Genomic DNA, 18,473 nt, shown 5'->3' on the forward strand with positions numbered 1-18,473 from the left:
GACTACCAAGCAGCTGCCTATATCTCCCACAAAAGGCCTCTCTGAACTCCCAAACAATCGTTGCTAAGGACTTTAGCTGACGAGCTAAGTCAAAGTTCACACTCAGACCCCGACTTGTCATTGTCCTCACTCCACAGGTCCCCAACTCATTCCCAACTCCATCCGACCAGTGGTGTCTGGATATCCAGGAGTTTGAGAGCCTCTGGTCTCTCACAGGCCTGTGGACCGCCCCCCACCCCGACACTTTGTTCCCAATCTCTCCCCATCAGTAACTGGATGTCTGCGAGCTGAGGAACCCCTGCTTCAGCCTCTCACATCCTAGGCTGAGTTTTCCCAGCCGCTGAGCCTTGGCTTAGCGTTTCTCTAAAGCCCAGCACCCGATGGTGGAAACAGTACAGGGTAAAACCCTCTCCCAACTGCGTTTCTCACATCCCAGCAGCGGGACAAATCGTGGACCACAAATTCCCCGCATTTTACTTCCCCAGCAGCACGGACACAGCTCAGCGGCAGGACAGAATGCGGACCCACCCCAAATAAACAGGGAAAGCTAAGAAGCTCACAGGTTAGCAACATAAGGAAGAGGTCATTACCCATTGGACTGTGGTACACAATAGGAAAGGGTCATCTATGGTGCCTGGTAATGCTGAGTAGGAACCAGATCTTTGCCAAAGTTGATATATGGGCTAGGGCTTCTGTGATCATTCCTTTTCTCCAGCCCCTATTGTCCTGCAAGTGCCTGTTATCTGCTGGACCCAGAAGGCATGGTTAACCAGTAAGCTAGTAGGCACAGAAATATGTGAATGTAATTCATAGAGAAAGAGCAAAGTTCAGCTATGAACACAAAGCGGGAACACTTCGGACACATTACAATAATCCTAAACAACTGGGGCCAGGGGCGCAAGAATTTAAGGCTTACATGTGAACTCACAGGATCTGTGAGTGCATGCATTAGATCAAGCCAGATCAAGTACCAGCGTGAATGGTGGTGGTGGTGGTGGGGTCTTAGGAATGCCCACCACAACTGAAGAGCTTTTGGTGACTGTAGGCTTCTAGACGATGTAGGCTGCTAGGTGCATGGGTCGGCAGAATCTTCCACAAGTCAACTGGGAAACCGATGGTCCCCTATCTCATTAAAGAAAACCCAACTTTCCCGTACAGAAGACAGCCATGATACAGTGGAGAAGGAAGCATCAATCCCAAGTCCACTTTTGCCTAGTGGGATCTCATCTCTGTCATGGTTAGACTCACTGAGATGCCTCTTTTGAAGTTAGATTGCATAGGCCTCCTGATGCTTTCAGTGCAGATTCAATATAACCCTAAGTATTAGCCCTGAATAAAGCGGTGCTGGGACAAACATCAGAAGAAATGAAACTAAGTAATGGACTTAGTTATACATTGCCAACAAGAGAAGGCACGTTAACACGGTTATGTTGGCAGGTTGTCACTGACCATAATACCATCTCTTTTATCCTAAATAGGTTAAGTCAAAATAAAAAAAAAAGAAACACAATATAGAAAGGTAATTTTTCCCTGTCTTTTACACAGGAGAGCCATTTGCAGTCTCTGATATGTGTCTGCTAAACAGACTTCAAAAAGAACGCATTTACGCACCTGATGGAGACATCAAAAGACAAATTCACCACAAAGACTGAAAAGTGCAGCTAAAGCCAATCTGTGGCTATACAGGGAGAGGCGCTCAACAGAGCAAGACTGTGCTCTCCTCCCTCACCCTATGTTCAGGAGAAATGAAGAGATAATGTGGGAAATAAACTGATAGATGATTTGTCACCTAACGCCACCTGCAAAAGCATAGAAGGTGGCCGAAAGAACACCTTAGCCATCTACCCACCCAAACACCGCATCTCTGCCCTTCCAGCAATGCTCAACTTTCTCTGCACCACTTAGTAGAAGTCACAAGAAGAAATGTGGGTAAGTTTTGTTTAATAAATTAGAAATTCTTGGAAACTGAAGTTGAGTAGCCATTGTTGTTCATTTTGACTGAGAGTCAGATCTTACTCGTTTTGCAGGAATAAGGAAGTCAGAATCTCCAGATCTTTCCAAACCTGTTATTGTTTATGACCGCACCTTTACCATGCTATAGTTTCTTAGGTACAAAGGCTAACTTTTTCTCTACTGCATGCAATGTAACAGCTAAAAGCTATATTTTTCCAGAATGATTCTATGCACCCACACACATGCACACAAAATAAATTAATATGTGATGTAATTTTTTTAAAAAAATCAGCGTTTTCAAAAGAAGTCTAAATGCACATACATTGTAACAATTTTATATTAGAAAATAGTTCAGTCCATCATTTTAACAATTAAGATAAGATGATGCAATACACTGATATGTTATTTGATGAGGTTTTATATTCTTCACTGACCTAAAACTCTGAATGAACAAATGCATCTTTAACACAGCACAAAGTAATCAATGGCCAAATTGAACAGTATCCTACAGAAATCACTTTAAGTTTTAACTAAAAATTAAATGAACAAAATAAACAAACATATCCATACTTTTCCTCATATTAAAAAATAACCTGCTGGAAAGTCCACCTCAAAATAAAACAAAACATATTTAAATCTTAATAATCACTATGAATAAATGTGTAAAGTTCTACTCTGTATAAAATAATAGATACGATATCAATTTTTTTGGAATGGAAAGACAACATAAGACTAATCTGCCACAAACATACCTATCTACTGAAACTCTGAACCTGTAAGCCAGCCCCAATTAAATGCTGTCCTTATTAAAAAAAACTTATCTATACTTATGTATGTCTATGTATCAAGTCAATTTGGGCAAAGCATGGGGTATATAAACACTCAAATATTAAAAGTGAACATATAAATTAGTCAAGTTTTATATCAATCACTAAAGGTTTTCCCTAAGGTTTAAATATGAACATATCATAACAGTAGTGTTAAGTGATGGAATTTAGAAAGAGCCTACAGGGGTAGGAAATATGGGTTAGTGATTAAGAACACTGTTCTCTCTTACACAGGACCTGGGTTTGACTCTAAGCACCCACATGGTTTATAGCCACCTGTAACTCCAGTTTCAGGAGATCTAACAACCCCTTCTGTCCTCCACACGCACCAGCCATGCATGTGGTGCACGTACATACATGCGTGCAAAATATTTATACTTGTGAAGTAAAATGAATAAATCTTTAAAGAAGAATTGGAAGAGGAGGAGAAGGAGGAGTAGAAAAGGAAAAAGTAGTAGTTACAATACCAGACCACAGAGAATCTTGGTAGGAAAAAACTTTATGATAATGACTGGACTAATATAAAAGATGATAGATAGAGATAGATAGAGAGATAGATAAATACATAGATACATAGATAACATAAATCACTCATAATTCCAACACCCAGAGAAAAAGTTTACTTTTCTTCATATCCCAAATATAAAATTCACACACACACACAAATATAATTTAATGAATATGCTTAGCAATGTGAATATATCTTATACCAATTGATCTATTTATCCCACTGACTTTGTCACCTAAATGACAATCAATTTCATCACTTCACCAGAAATTATTTAACTACTTACAAGACATCTAGGTTATATATATTTTTGACACAAAAATATTTTAAAAATATTCCATAGAGCTAAAACTGTTTTCACATCTCTATTTTTAAGAAAATGAATATGAAATTTAGTTAAGTATTCTTGAAATATATATACATACATATTTATATGAAAATGTAAATAATCTGAAATCTCTACTACTCTCCAAGCCAAAGTAAGAGTTGCCATAGAAACCACAAATGTCAGAAAGTCAGGCCTGACACAGCATCAAAAAAGGAGAGAAAAAAAAAATAATGTACCAGCTTAATTGTAGAAATCAGGACTAATTTCATTGGAAAAATGATCCATATTTAAATTTTTTACTTTCATTATTTCTCCCAAACCAAGAATCTTAAAAATAGAATTAATACCAAATTATGATATCGCTTACAGTACATATGACCTTTAAGGTGTAGGAACTGTATGCATTAATTTTCAAATGAAATGTAAATATTGTTTTATTTAAGAGTAACTTTCAGAACACGATTGAAAATGAAAACACCTATTTTACCTTATACTATTTCTAAGAACGTTATCTCCTAATCATGGAACTAAGTGTACAATCCTTGTACCTGAAGTCTCTCTGGGTGACAAGTAACAGGACACAGAATAAAATGAACTTGTCCAAGAACAACCCCCGTCTCACCTCCAACCAAGAGAATGCATGGCAGAAGTGTCTAGTGTGTTAGCATCCTGCCTAGTCTTAACCAACCTCCATGGAACTTTGAGAATTGTTTAAAGACAGAATTTAGTGGGTTTTTTGCTTGCTTTGGGTTTTGTCAATTTTTATTGATTTCTGTTTTGAATGGAGTATTTTTGGAACCGTTAATATTTGGTGATATTCATTAATTAGATCTCCAAATAACAATCTCCCCATCCTCCTCTTTCTTCTCCTCTTCTTCCTCCTCCTCTTCTTCTTCCTTCTCCAACTCCTTTTTTTTCGGTTGATTTAACAGTTTATGTGATGGCCTGAATAGATATGGCGACTATAGACTCAAGAGTTGGAATACTTGGCACACAAGCAGTGGCATTATTAGGAGGTGTGGCCTTGATGGAGGAAATGTGTCACTGTGTGGGGCTTTGAGAACTCATATGTATATGCTCCAACTGTGCTCAGTGTGGCACCTGAGTCTCCTGCTGCTTCCTGTGGATCAAGATGTAGAACTCTCAGCTCCTTCTCCAGCACCTTGTCTGCCTGCATGCTGCCATGCTTCCCACCATAATAATGGGCTAAACCTCTAATACTGTAAGCCAGCTTCAATTAATATTTTCTTTTATAAGAGATGCGATCATGGTGTCTCTACACAGAAGTAGAAACCCTAAGACAGCTGGCTATTTGAATCATTTATTAACCCTTCATTCAAATTCTGAGACTTGTCAACTCTATGGATGAATCCTTACTAGTACTTCATTGTTGGATTTGCACCACAAAATAAAATCAAATACAACTAACTTTACTACCATTTTACCTGACTTGAAACACTTCTCTACTTGAAAGTTAAAGGGTATTAAAATATGTAAATATTTTAGTACTGTAAATATTTTAAAAACATGTTTTTACATATTGATCTTTGCTTTAGTTTTTACTATATTTATGATTGCTCTTTCTTTGTTATTTTAAAAACTACATTTTTAACTTGGTTTTATCTAGGCATAAAACTTAGTGTATTTGAAACTTATTTAAGTTTAGTCTGTGACAGATTGTTTTCACTGAACATGTATAACTTCCAAGACAATAAATATGAAGCCTTCAAACATTCTGAGATTATTCTCAATCCCTTCAAACACACACATACACATACACACACACACTAGACAATTTAAAAAAGTACTTCCTAAAAGTAAAGCATTACATATTATATCCTATACAGAAATTGTCACAAATGACTGTTTACTTTTCTACGCAATTCTTTTCTGTATTCCCATCACACAGATATACCTCCCGTGAGCTGTCAAGAGCACCACAAAGCTTGCTCTGTGAAATACATTGTAAAACTTTTAGAGAATCATGAAGACATTTGCTTCAGGCACTGATGCCACCAGCAGCGTCGTCATAAGCAGCCAGTCTAGAGCTAGTGAGGCTCTCATTTCCAAACCAAACCCAGAAGATTATGACACTGAGAAGATGGATATTAGAATTTTAATCACCTCGTTTTAATTTGGGTCCATTTACAGCCAAAGTATTTTTTTCCAGTTGGACAATCAGACATTCAGTACTTGTATGTATTCACGCTTAAATGATCTGAAAGGAAGGATACTGAGGATAAATAGAAAGAAAAACGAGTAAATTGTGGGGACACAGAATGAAAAAGAGCCAGGAATCCAGTTGAAACCTACTGCCAGTAGAGAAGCAAGAATTCTAGCATGTGTATATCAACTACAGAAACCTCTCTCTATCCCCAGATGTTACACCTGCAGTATTCTAGGAATTTCATGAGAAACCGCACTTACAGGAAAAGGACATGCACTAAAGCCCTGTGTTACCTCTTGCTTCAAGTTTTACTTGATGAACTTAGAATTCTGCCAAGACAACATCTCCCTGTCATCTCACTTATTAAAGATAGAAAAGGGGAAAATAGTTTCTTAGCTATCTTTTGAGATACAATTTCAAACACACACACAGACACACACACACACACACACATATAAATATGCTAATTTAAGACAATTAATTCTGACCCTGGAGGAGCCAATTCCCACACTTGGGTGTGTCTTACCTGGGTCTAAGTATCTTTCTCTTAGCCCATCTGCTCAAAGTGTCTATTAAAATTATCTTTAATAAAACTCCAACTTGGTGCACACACTTTTAATTCCAACAATCAGGAGGCAGAGACAAGCGTATCTTGGAGGGTGGCATAGTCTAACAGATTGAGTTCCAGGACAGCCAGGACTACAACAGAGAAACCCTACCTCAAAATAAAAATAAATAAAAATAAATAAAAATTAAAAATAAATGCCAAAAAATCTCTTGTTTCTAACAACAATTCTAACAATCAGAATTCTAACAATTCTAAGGATTGTTTCCTGAAATTCTTTTGAGCCACAAAGACACAAATTTCAGTTTGGTTTTAAGTCACTAAAAGATTAAGAAACTCTTGAGTCTGCTGAGAATAACAGCATACTGCCTGACCAGCGACAGATCTGACTCTCTACTGAGAGGTTTATAAAATGTAAATGTTCTGAGGTTTATTTGTAAACAGATTATCCTGTCAGAGAGAAACACTTAGATCACTAATATGAAGATGGTGTCATTAATATTTAATAACGACTTTAATTCTTCTCTGAATGAAATAGTTACAAAATCAATCCGCCTACAAACATCCGGAGTAAATAATAGATGTAGGAAGCTGGGAATTTTTTTCTACTATGTATCTAAGATCTCAGGCTAAGAAAGCCTTATCCTTCAGTTCAGGTGAGAGACGGCACCATCCACACCTCAGGATGGCCCTAACAGTTTACTTTTTCACAACAACTAACAAAATAAAAACCACAGCTTAGACATGCTACATTCCTTGTCACAGACACGACATATTCTATTTGAAACTTGGCCTGGCTATGCTTTAAACTCAATGCCAGATTTCAATGATTTGTGAAGGTTTAGAACAGAGAAACAAATATAAAAGCAGACTTTATACCTCTCCATCACAAGAATATAATTACTCCATTTAACAGGAAGTTAGGACTAAATGAGCCCAGCTGAAATCCGCGGGGAGCAGACTTCTGAAGTCCTGAATTAGAAAACGAGTAATGCTATGCCCTAGGGTTGGAGAGACAGACAGACATTGTCTATTTTCAGGAGTCCAACATGCCCAACTTCTGTTGACACAAAAACGAAGTGTGTGACGATCACCTGTGAAGGTGATGACATAACCCTGGATTTGTCAGCAACTGTTCAAGATTCCCTCTGCGTACTTTAGCTCGCCCACTTTTCATGGCAACGTTCCTACCATTATCACAAGTAGCATCATGTCACAAGGACAAACTAATTTCTTTCATGTAAATGGAAAACATGTTTGCTCTGCGACATTTCCATCAATGTCAGTGACACATGAGGAAAGCCTCCCCCCCCCCCTTTGCTTCCAGGCAGAAAGGGGAAGCGAACTGTCATTTCACATTCGGCTTGAATTCTTGCCCTGCCATATTTTTTTTTTCTTTTTGACTCACTTACCTTTGCCAAAAGACTAACTCATTCTACATCTAAGATAAGTTGCCAGAAAAGAGGCAGCCATGTCACTGACTTGATGAGTTGGTTCTCTGTACTGTCAGTCATAGAAGTAAATCATCGGGGTGGGGGCTGCAGGGTTGGGGGCCGCCTTTCCACCACGGGTAGACGGGAAAGTACTCTATCTACCACAGCTCACATTTTCGTGCTTCTCAAGACCCCTTCCGTGGTCTTGGCCTCCATAACTTTACAATGAGAGTCTAACCAGCTGTTCTGACAGTCACTGCTAATGTTCTTTGAGTTAAAGATGCGATTCAGCAGCTACTGTTGTCTTTGGTTTTAGCCTGCACCAAGCATCTGGTTCTTTGAAAGAAAAGAACTTGAATGTATACATTTTCTTCTCCTATCCCAGCTTTGGAATGAATAAGGTTTTGTGTCTGAGAGTAGCCGACAGTGAGAGAAAGTACTCAGCAGATGGCATCTGCCTGCTCATTTTCATCCTCCTCCTGGTGTGGCTGTACTCACAGTTCTTGGTCATTACAAGTTACCAAATGATAAATAGCAACATTGTCTTACAAAGGAGAATCTGCAAACATTTTTTCTTCAACCCTAGAAAGGTCACCATGACAAGCCCATAAACTGTGCTGATGATGGGAAAAAAACAAAACACAAAACAAACCCCACCACTACACCAAAAGAAAAAAAAACTCAGAAAGGTTTACAACCTAAGATTTCTCTAACTACAATGGGTATGAGTGTCCTCTACCAGCTGCAGGGATGGATGTTCAAACATCCAGATCAACTGCTGTACCTCCACTCTCTCTAACCCTCACTAAAGTGCCAGAATAACGTGTCTATCCGGAAGCCTTCTTAAACCACGTCTGTAAGATGCACCGATGCTTAAATGAAAGTCACAGGTACTTTGTAAATGTGTAGGCTGCAGAAATCAATTGAAATCTTGCATAGAGAGGTCTTGAGATTGATTTTTCTGGGACAGAACCAATTTGTGACTTTAGGAGATATACAAGATAGCAAGGAGGTTGAAAAAAATGGAGTATATAAAAAAAAAAATCACAGAGGTGTGGCAGTTGCTCTTCTGTACCAGATTAGTATCCTGCACTGTGGGATGGAGTGACCTCTGGAAACTGGAAACTACATCTTAAATGATGGTGCTTTTCAGGAGTGGCTAAAGGGGAAATGATTGAGCAACACTAGACAGCTTCTCTACTAGACCCAACTTGAAAAGGAGACTCTCTAAGCACAGAGAGGGGGTACTGTTAGAGTGTTCCCCACAATCCTGTCTTTAAATGTGGACCACTGTTTTTTTTTTTTTTTAATGTTGTCAGCCTGTTGACTCTTTTCTTTTTAAGGAAAAAAAATTATACTACTTTTCTTGAAACTTTCATACCATGTATTTTGACTCATTAGCACTTGGGAATTTTGAATTGTAGCAGGGAGTATATATCTCAGTGGTGGAGGGCTTGCCAAGTATATACAAAGGCCTAGAACAAACTCCAGTACTACATCAGAAAAGAATGGAAAACTATCAGAATTAATCTGTTCAATATAGAAACTTAACATCATCAAATGTTCTATGCCCTTCTGGGCATCTAGGCTCATATCAAGATATAAAGTCAATGTCCTGATCTTTCTCAAGGACGTAACAGCTTAGAGGGTTTGAAAAGGCAGCAAACAGACCCCAAAGCATATTCTCCCAGAAAGCTTTGTCTGGAAATTATTTTTGTGTCACTAAACAGTCTTACTTCCAAACTGTGGCTATCTTCACAAGAGTTTTTGAACCTTCTACTCGCTTTTTAAACTTGTTACAAGTTCATTTAAAAAGACTGCATTAATCAAGAAATTAAACAATACAAAGTCTAAACCTCCTTAAAAAAATCTGATATTTTCAATTCTTGACTCTTTTAATGAGGATGGAATATGCCCAAGTAGAAAATACAATTCTTAAATCTTGAGCAAGAGGTAGGGCACAAAAATTGAATTTTCAAGTTTGCAGAGATATGTGTATAATGTTAGTAAGGATTTTAAAGATGTTTCAGTAAGTTTAAAATTCTAAGTACAAAATTCCCTAAAAATTAAAAATAGGGAAGGCAGAAAAAAATCAACATGAAAGTAACATTGTATCATTTTGTTTGAATAATTTTTTCCTTGACATCATTAAAAGACAGAAAGTATTCATCACAAAACATAAGCTTTAAATGACATTTGCCTCATTGCCACTTCTCGTTGGCTTTTCTGTCAACTGGATACAAGTTAGAGTCAGACGTGAAGAAAGAGCCTCAGTTGAGAAAAAACTGCCATCAGGCTGCCTGTAGGAAACCGGTAGGGACATCTCCTTGTTTGGTGATTGATATAGAAGGGCCCAACTCATTGTGGGCAGCGCCACCCCTAAGCAGGTGGTCTTATGTTGTATTTAAAAAAGGAAGCTAAGTGAGCCATGGAGAGCAAGCCAATGAGCAGCATCCCTCGATGGCCTCTGCTTCTGCTCCTGCTTCGAGGTTCCTGCCTTGAGTCCCTGCCCTGACTTACCTTCATGATGGACATGATGGAATAGACTCTTAGGCTGAAAGAAACATTTTCCTCCCCAAGTTGCTTTTGGTAATGGCTTTTTTCCATAGGAACAGAAAGCCAGCAAACAATCCTGTAAAGCCTATGTGAAGTTGCAGGGCTCCATTGACTTGACTTAGTCTATTAACACTTTTAAGAAATAATTATGGGGTGTCTGCAGGTAAAGGCTCTTGCCACCAAGTCTGATGACCCAAGTTCAATCCCTGCAGCTCTTAGAATGGAAAGAAAGATCTTGCAAGTTGTCCTCTGACCTCCACACATGTACTGCACACATACAAACACACACAGACACACACACAGACACACACACACACACTACGACTATCACCACACTACAAATAAGTAAATATAACAAAAATTTTAAAGAAATAATTATGAGGGTTGGGATGTGGCTCAGTGAAAGTGCAGCTGTAGAGGGCTCTGGGTTCCAGCACTGATGTCACAAAAACAAAATAAAACAAAATAATAATAGTAATAATGTGTTTTCAAGTCTTGCCCTCGTTAATGGTTAGGTTTAAATGGGCAGAACTGTGAAAAAAATTCCCTGTATCAAAACTTCACTTTTGTGCATCTTTTTACAATGAATGTAACTAGAAAATAGGTGGGATAATGAATTCAAACGTATCTTAGGATACTCTATGTTCTTGCTCATCTTAACCTCCTTAGAAGAAGTATATATGTGGAGGCCATCTTTACTCTAGTACATGAATGCAGGCTTATATCTGAGCTCTGCCTTTGCCTTCAGAATTTCAGAACTTTCAGAGTCTCGATTTTGCAACACCATATTTTGAAAATATCTATTATTTTTATTATTATATTATACTTTACCCTATTATTATGCTTTATTACTACATTTTATTACTAAATTTATTTATTTATTTATTTATTAGTATGTGTATGCACATGTGTGTGGGCATGCATATAGAGATCAGAGAACAAATGCCAGGCACTGTTTCTCTCCTTCCACCAGTGGGCCCCAGGGATCTGACTAAGGTCATCAGGCTTGGTAGTATGATCCTTTACCTTAACTACTGAGCTATCTAACTGGCCTTTTCTCCTCCACTACCCTTCCTCCTTCTCCTGCCCCACCTCCACCCTATCCACTGTCCTGGTGTCCTAAAGATGTGCCTCAGGGGCAAAATATATGCCTAGCATTTGCAAGACTCTAGGTTTGATTCTCAAAACTGGGAGAAGAGACTACTCTAGGTGAGTACACTGTACTTGCTACAAATGGCTCACATGTTTCTCAAACCAAGAGGAAGCTGACGATGAAATGATTTTCAGTTGCTATCTGCTTACCTCTGATGAGACAAAATTCTGCCTTGTCTAGATCCATTCCATTAGAGATGTGAGCACACCATGACGACTAATTAAACAAAACGATACTTTTAAAATGCATTTGTATAATGAAGAACTTGGAAGCAGCTATAAGGCAGTGAATTTAAAAAAATAAATAAAAATAAATTTTTAAAAAAGGCAGTGAATCAAGCCGAAGCCCCCAAGAATAGGCCATCCAGATATAGTTTAGAGGAATACATGAAATACAGCTTCAGATACTCACGGGTAAATGATCAGGTGTGGACAGACTGACACTATCAAGACTCTCAGCACTGTAACAGCTAAAAACGTCATCATCTGATTCCTGCACAGAAGAGCAGGGTGAGGCGCTGTCAGCTTCTTCCAACGTCCCCTTTAAAATTCCACTCATAGCTGTCACATGGACCTGCAGAAGGAACGGGAGCCGAGCATTGAAATCTGTGCCCGCTGACTGCAGTCAAGGACTTGGAGTCATCTTAGGGTCTAGTGCTTTGAACCACACAGACTGCACTTCCTATGATGCTGGAAACCATTGCAAACAATTACACCCTGATTTGCTCATATTTTTTCTTCTCTTTCTGGCAATGATATGGGTAAGAAAGAGTTCAAATTGTGAGTGTGGAATCAGAAGTCTGCATTAGGAAATACGGCTTCCTGTTTCTGAATGCCGAAACACAAGTCAAATACATTTATTTGATTTGTTCTAGTAAATCGTGTACTGCCATTGACAGAGCCAGAGTTCAGAACAAAATGGATCACTTGCTTGCATGGCTGTCATACTGGGAGCATACTGATGAGGGTATGTCTGTCTTGCTGGGGATTTCTTTTTACTTAGGTACAAAGGCATCTACTTTCCTGGGGCTCTCTGTCCATCAAAAATCAAATTGGATGCTAGGAATGGCAATACCTGCAGAATTTAGATGCCTTATCATGTTTCCAGTCAATTCAGCAGAGCCACGGGGAATACTCAAGGCCTGTGCCAAGGATAGCTGAATAGATTTTACACATGACAGACTACAGTACCTAAATCTTTTTGCTGGATAAAACATTAATTTAAACTTCTTCACTCTTTTGTGGCAGCATAGACAGGAAGAGCCATTCAGGTGCAGGTGGATTCACAATTTAAAAAAAAAATTGTTAATGTCAAGTTTGAGGAATCATTAAACCTCCGAGAGTAACAAATTTCTCTGCATCTATAGAGAAGCTGCAAGTAATCGGGGGTCATAAACACAAATAATGACAGTGGCAGACCTTCAGGAGGGACTAGGGTTGGCTGTGATAAAATTGTGCAGCCCCCTAGTTGTCTGTCTCATGTGCTGTGTATAACAATGCTACCAAGAAATATGCCCTTTCTTAGGAGGAACAATACATAACTATAATAATAAAAAGCCTCTCGATCAGGTAGATGGTAGGTGGTGGGTACTGTGATATGATAGATGAGAGACCACAGTCTCTGGTCTACAAGACAGACGCCTACTTGGGGCTAGGTCAGTTTGGCTACATTGTTTCACAGTTTAACCTACTCTAACCCAACCAGTGCCTTGTTTACATAGCCAGAAATGGTCCTTTACTGTGCTAGATTTCATACTCCATATCTGCTTAGCACCTATTGATTTTCTTTGCAAAGCTAAAGAAGCAATTTTCAAATTGCCTTGCAATTTGAAATGCAAATTGCACTGAGTCAACTACACAGAAGAGAATAGTCAGCATCAGTGACTTGGATGGCTAACTGACTGGGGTGCTAAAGCCTTGTCTTCCCCATCAACACAGTTCACAAATAAATGCCCTTAACCAGCCATGCATTGTTGAGTGAACCAATATCACAAAGAAACCCTGGTAGCATGAGCTACAAGGGAGGGGTTGTTGGTTTAAGTCAAACCTCAACATAGCAACTCAAGACATGGCTTCTGGTATGGAGGAAGTCTGATTTAGCTTTAAAAGGTCTACTTTGGGGGTTTAGCCCATGTCTTTCTGTCATCAGTGATCAGAATCATCGTCCTTTAATGTTGGTGACCACCATTTCTTGGAACATTTTTTGCTCTACAGCTGTATTCTCTGGTTCCCCAAGCTCCAGGCTAGCACATGTCTACGGCCTTCAGAAGACTCTCTCACCTCATCATCCCCAAGAATTGAGAGAGAAGGCCTTCAATGAACTCAATACACCTTGGTTTCTGGTATCAATTAGAGAAAGCCTAGAGTGTATAGTTGGATAGTTGAGTGGGAAAGGGGAGGGATGGAGAGAGAAGGGGAGAAGAGACAGGAACAAAAAAAGAGAGAGAAAGAGAAGATTTTTCACCGTCCTCTGTTTTCACCAACCTGGTCCGATTTTTTTGCAATCTAGCTACGTCACTGAAATCACCGTGTTATAATTACTTTTATGGCAATGGAAGAAGAACCTTACAGGAGGAATGAGGCTGTGGGAGAGATCAGGATACTATCCCCACTCAGGAGACTGCAGTAATAGGGGGCAGGGAGCATCCTCCAAGCAGTTACTATGAGTGTTTTCAAAGAGTGTTTCTTACCTACAGCTAAATGAAAATCCTAGGCAGTATCTGAAATTCCCTATAACACAGAATTTTTGAGACCTCATCCAGAAGGGACAGTTAACAAACTCAGAAATGTAGATGGCTAGATTGGTATTTCCTCACACTGTCGCCTTTGCTGTGTAGCTGCTATCAATCTGATATGTCTGAGTACTCTTCAGGGTTCTTATCTTTTCTACATGAAAAATCTATGGGGCCTACTAAGTGTTTGAAATCTACCTACTCAGAATATAGTATTTACTCCTAATATAACTATAATCAGAGGTTCGTGATTGAAACACTTTTGTTCTGACGTTTGAACAATGTTAAAAATGTTTTTATCCTAACTTAACCCAAGGTGATAGTATCAAGAAGTATAGTTTTGAGGAAGTAATTACATCATAGAGGCTAATAAGCACTTTCCTACTGAGAATCCATTAACCCTGCCCAAATTCTCTCCCGTTCTGCTATGAGGTTACAGTGAACAAGGACTAGGAAGAAAGTCTCTCGGATATAGCATATGATAGGATCTTGATCCTGGGCTTTCATCCCCAGAATAGTGAGAAATATATTTCCTATTATTAATAATCCACCCAGTCCATGATATTTTGCTACAGTAGCCTGAATGAAATAAGATGTAGAATAGTCACAGTTTAGATTAAAATATTTAAAATGACAGTACAGTAATTATATATGTGCCCAGAGACTCAAAAAGAGAAGCAGATTACTGGAGTTAAGAGTAGAAAATTGTTAAGTCATTAATTTATATGATAAAGAAATGTTTTGGCTACTGACCCAGGAAAGATCGCTTAAAGAATAAAAAGGAAACAAACTCTAATTTACTATCCTGGGGAAAGAACTATGAAGAATGTTGCACAAGGTCCTGGGTGTCACTGCCACCACTACAAAATAACAGAAGACTTGATGTGCCAAGTCAGGTTGATACCCAGTGAGTGGCTTGCCTCTTCTTAGAGGAAGAGGAGGAGGTGTGGGGGGAGGTGCTGTGTGAGGGGGGCGCTAGGGAGAGAGGGGGAGCTTCCATAAGGTTGTAAAGTGAATAAATAAATGAGCAAAAAAGAACAAAGAGATAAGTCAGTGGACCTAGAAAGAGATGAAGGATAAAAATGAAGGTAGATTGATCAATTCTGGGGACATGAGTCAGGGCAGGTCAACCATAGATGAGAGATTCTGAAGATAGGGACATCTCTAAATGGGATAAAGATCAATTGGGGAGCTTAAAAGGTCTTGGGATTTTTTAAATTGTGGGTTTAGTCATAGAAGAAGAAGAGGCGGAAGAAACTAGGGGCTGGTTTTAGGGGCTGAGACAAGTAGCTAGCTCCAAAGGTGACAGAGAGCCAGATGGCAGCTGGGAAGAACACTTTTTACCCACATAACTGGTGACATCCAGATCCCCTAATTAAAAGCGCATCTCTGGGATTGGACTGTTAAGATCTGAGAGGTTACAACTGAAAAATAAAATCTTTAGAGGAAAAGATTCCCCAGAGGGGAAGTGCTCCTGCATTGGATACAGAGTACATTATGGTGGACTGTACCTCAGGCCAATGGGTAAACAATCTTAAAGAGAAAGTTTTTTCACTACGTAGTTCCAAGACTCACCAGAAGTTATCAGTTTGATGAAAAAAAAAAGGCTCATTGCTTCAAACACAGTTTTCCCCTCACAGTTTTTGTGGGGGGTTAATCTTCTTGAGTTTCTCACCTGTAACACAGAGTAGCTAGTTATATTACAGCATTAGACTATGCATCCGAGTGTTCTAAAGACTGATCATTCTACACCTCCCTGCCATTCATGGGTAGCATCTATTCCAAGATGTATCACAGAGCTGAAGAAGAAAAGGCACAGCGAAAGTTTTAACAGCTTGACCTCGTCTTTCCTGAGCACATCCTCTTAGGCTACCCTGCTTTCTTACCTCCACCAATGTTTTTCTTTTAACATTTGTTTGTTTAGTGTGTGTGTGTGTTTGTGTGTGTGTGTGTGTGTGTGTGTGTGAGAGAGAGAGAGAGAGAGAGAGATGCACACTTTCTATAACATATATATAAAGAAACGAGGGTAACCTGCAGGAGTTGGTTCTCTCTCTCCATCTACCATGTGGGTTCTGATATCAAACTCAGGTCATTATGTTTGGTGCCCAGAACCTTTACCAGTTGAGCTATGTAGCTGTCTTCCCTCTACCAGGTCAGGTCGCAAGTCATCAAGAAGTCCCTCATTAGACACAACCCTTTGATTTCTGCTCACCTACTTCCAGAACTGTAAGAAACCAACTGCTTTATAAATTTAATTTTTTTTGAAAAAACAAAATATCTGTTGAGAGTGAAACTGAACCAGATTATTCACACAAAGCAGGTTGATAAACTCGGACTGAGGGAGTAAGCTGCACTGCTTGCCTCCAGGGCCAGCACACGAATGACCACTGCAAAGAAGCTGTCGAGTCAAAGATGGAAATCTTCATTAAGACCACCTTCCTTCTTGTCGGTGGGCAAAGCATTATATGGGTCTGCCCCTATTTCAGTGACCAGTCTGCAAAAAGTACACCTCATGCTCTCAAAGAAGTCTCTCACCTGTTTTGACAACAGTTAATGGGAAATTGTCAGGGTATGTTTTTACATTAAGTCATCAGATTTTACCAAAGATCTAACCCACATTCCGGGAAAGGCCGTAAATGGGCTACCATGGCACACACAATTTTATAGGCTATCACCTCACCAACTGTGTCACAAAAACATCTCCTCCCATAACTAGGCATTTAATTTTTGTTTAGTATTTCGGGCTACATAGTATTTCACTGGCTAATTGTACTGTAAATATTTAACGAAACTTCTGAAAGAGCGTATGTTTCGAAGAAACATTTTCAGAGGATGCACATGTAAATCACAGTAGCATTTTAACCATATCTTTATATTGTTGAACACAACTTTAAGATGAATTCCCAGAGGTGGAAGCATCGAAATTTCCAAACATTTTGCCAGTTTGGCTGCCAGAGAGGCCCTGCCAATTTGTGTTTCTTTGATGGTGCGCTGGGATATGTTCTACCATACCTTTGCCAATGATGCAGGCTCCTCAGCTATTCAAATTAATACTTAGCTTCAACATACATATATCGCCTATTTTGCAATTCCAGTGTTTCTGGCAAGTGACCAACAGGTCATTAGAACAGTCTTCACATTCTCTGGTCTATGCTTATTTAAGCCCATGGTTATGAAATTATGAGAAGCCACTTTGGAGATCACGCTCATAGGCATATGGAGTGTGACAAAAAAAAAAGATTTACATGTGAACCAGTGATCTGATGGGTGGGCATAGGTCCTAGTCAGAGGAGCATTTCAAACTGGGGATAGAGCAGTGGCTCTCAACCTTCCTAATGCTGTGAGCCTTTAACACAGTCCCTCATGTTGTGGTGACCCCCCAACCGTAAAATCATTTTCATTTCTACTTCATAACTGTAATGTTGCTGCTGTTATGAATTGTAATGTAAATATCTGTGTTTTCCAATAGGTCTCAGGTAGCCCCTGTGAACGAAATCCCCCAGGTTGAGAACTACTAGCCTAAAGGTTATGTACTAAGGATGAGAAGGTGTTCAAAAGATTCTTCGCAGGGAACTAGAAGTACGTGGCATGGAGCTCACACAGCCGCTAGGAGCACACTCCAGTGTCAATCTGAGGAGCTGACGTCTACTAGGAATGAGATGTGCCACCACCACAGGCTGACACTTTGATTCCAGCCTGTGGGATTCTGAGCAATGAACACAGCCATGCTTTCTGACTCCCAGGGATGTTCTAAGCTAACGTATGTGAGTGGCTTACAGTGTTATGATTGTGATAATTTCTCACACAACCGAGAACTAGCAGCCTAATGAATTCATTTAGCTATTGTTATTACTAATATCAAGGCCAAGGTCACAGAGGCAGATCATAGAGCCAGAATCTAAACTCAGACATCGGTACATTTGAAACCATGCATCTCGATTTTTCTTACTCTCTCAGTGGTACCTTACTGCTTAAAATTGGTTTCCTTTTCTCCGTCTCAGATTCTGTACCTCCTTCGGTTTACTTTTCCTTTTTCCTTCCCTTTCTTTTCCAAGACAGGATCCTGATACACATTCTCATTCATTCTCTCTTTCTCTCTTCCTCTGTCTCTTTGTCTCTGTCTTTCTGTCTCTCTCTCTCTCTGTCTCTCTCTGTAACTGTGTCTCTGTCTCAGTCCCTCTGTCTTTCTAGTCTGTCTCTCTCTGTCTCTCTGTCTCTGTCACTCTCTCTCTCTGTCTTCCTGGTCTTTCTG

General features: G+C 39.4%; 1 protein-coding gene across 1 annotated transcript in view; it reads right to left on the minus strand.

Moving 5' to 3' along the window:
- Csrnp3 (cysteine and serine rich nuclear protein 3) overlaps nt 1–18,473 on the minus strand; it is a 176,260-nt gene that overhangs the window by 150,332 nt on the left and 7,455 nt on the right. Inside the window, exon 2 of the mRNA XM_028769252.1 lies at nt 11,902–12,063. The gene's annotated coding sequence lies outside the window, so the exon portion shown is untranslated. The remainder of the gene's footprint in view (nt 1–11,901; nt 12,064–18,473) is intronic.

Source organism: Grammomys surdaster, unplaced genomic scaffold (assembly GCF_004785775.1).
Source record: "Grammomys surdaster isolate TR1022 unplaced genomic scaffold, NIH_TR_1.0 191, whole genome shotgun sequence".
NCBI lineage: Eukaryota > Metazoa > Chordata > Mammalia > Rodentia > Muridae > Grammomys > Grammomys surdaster.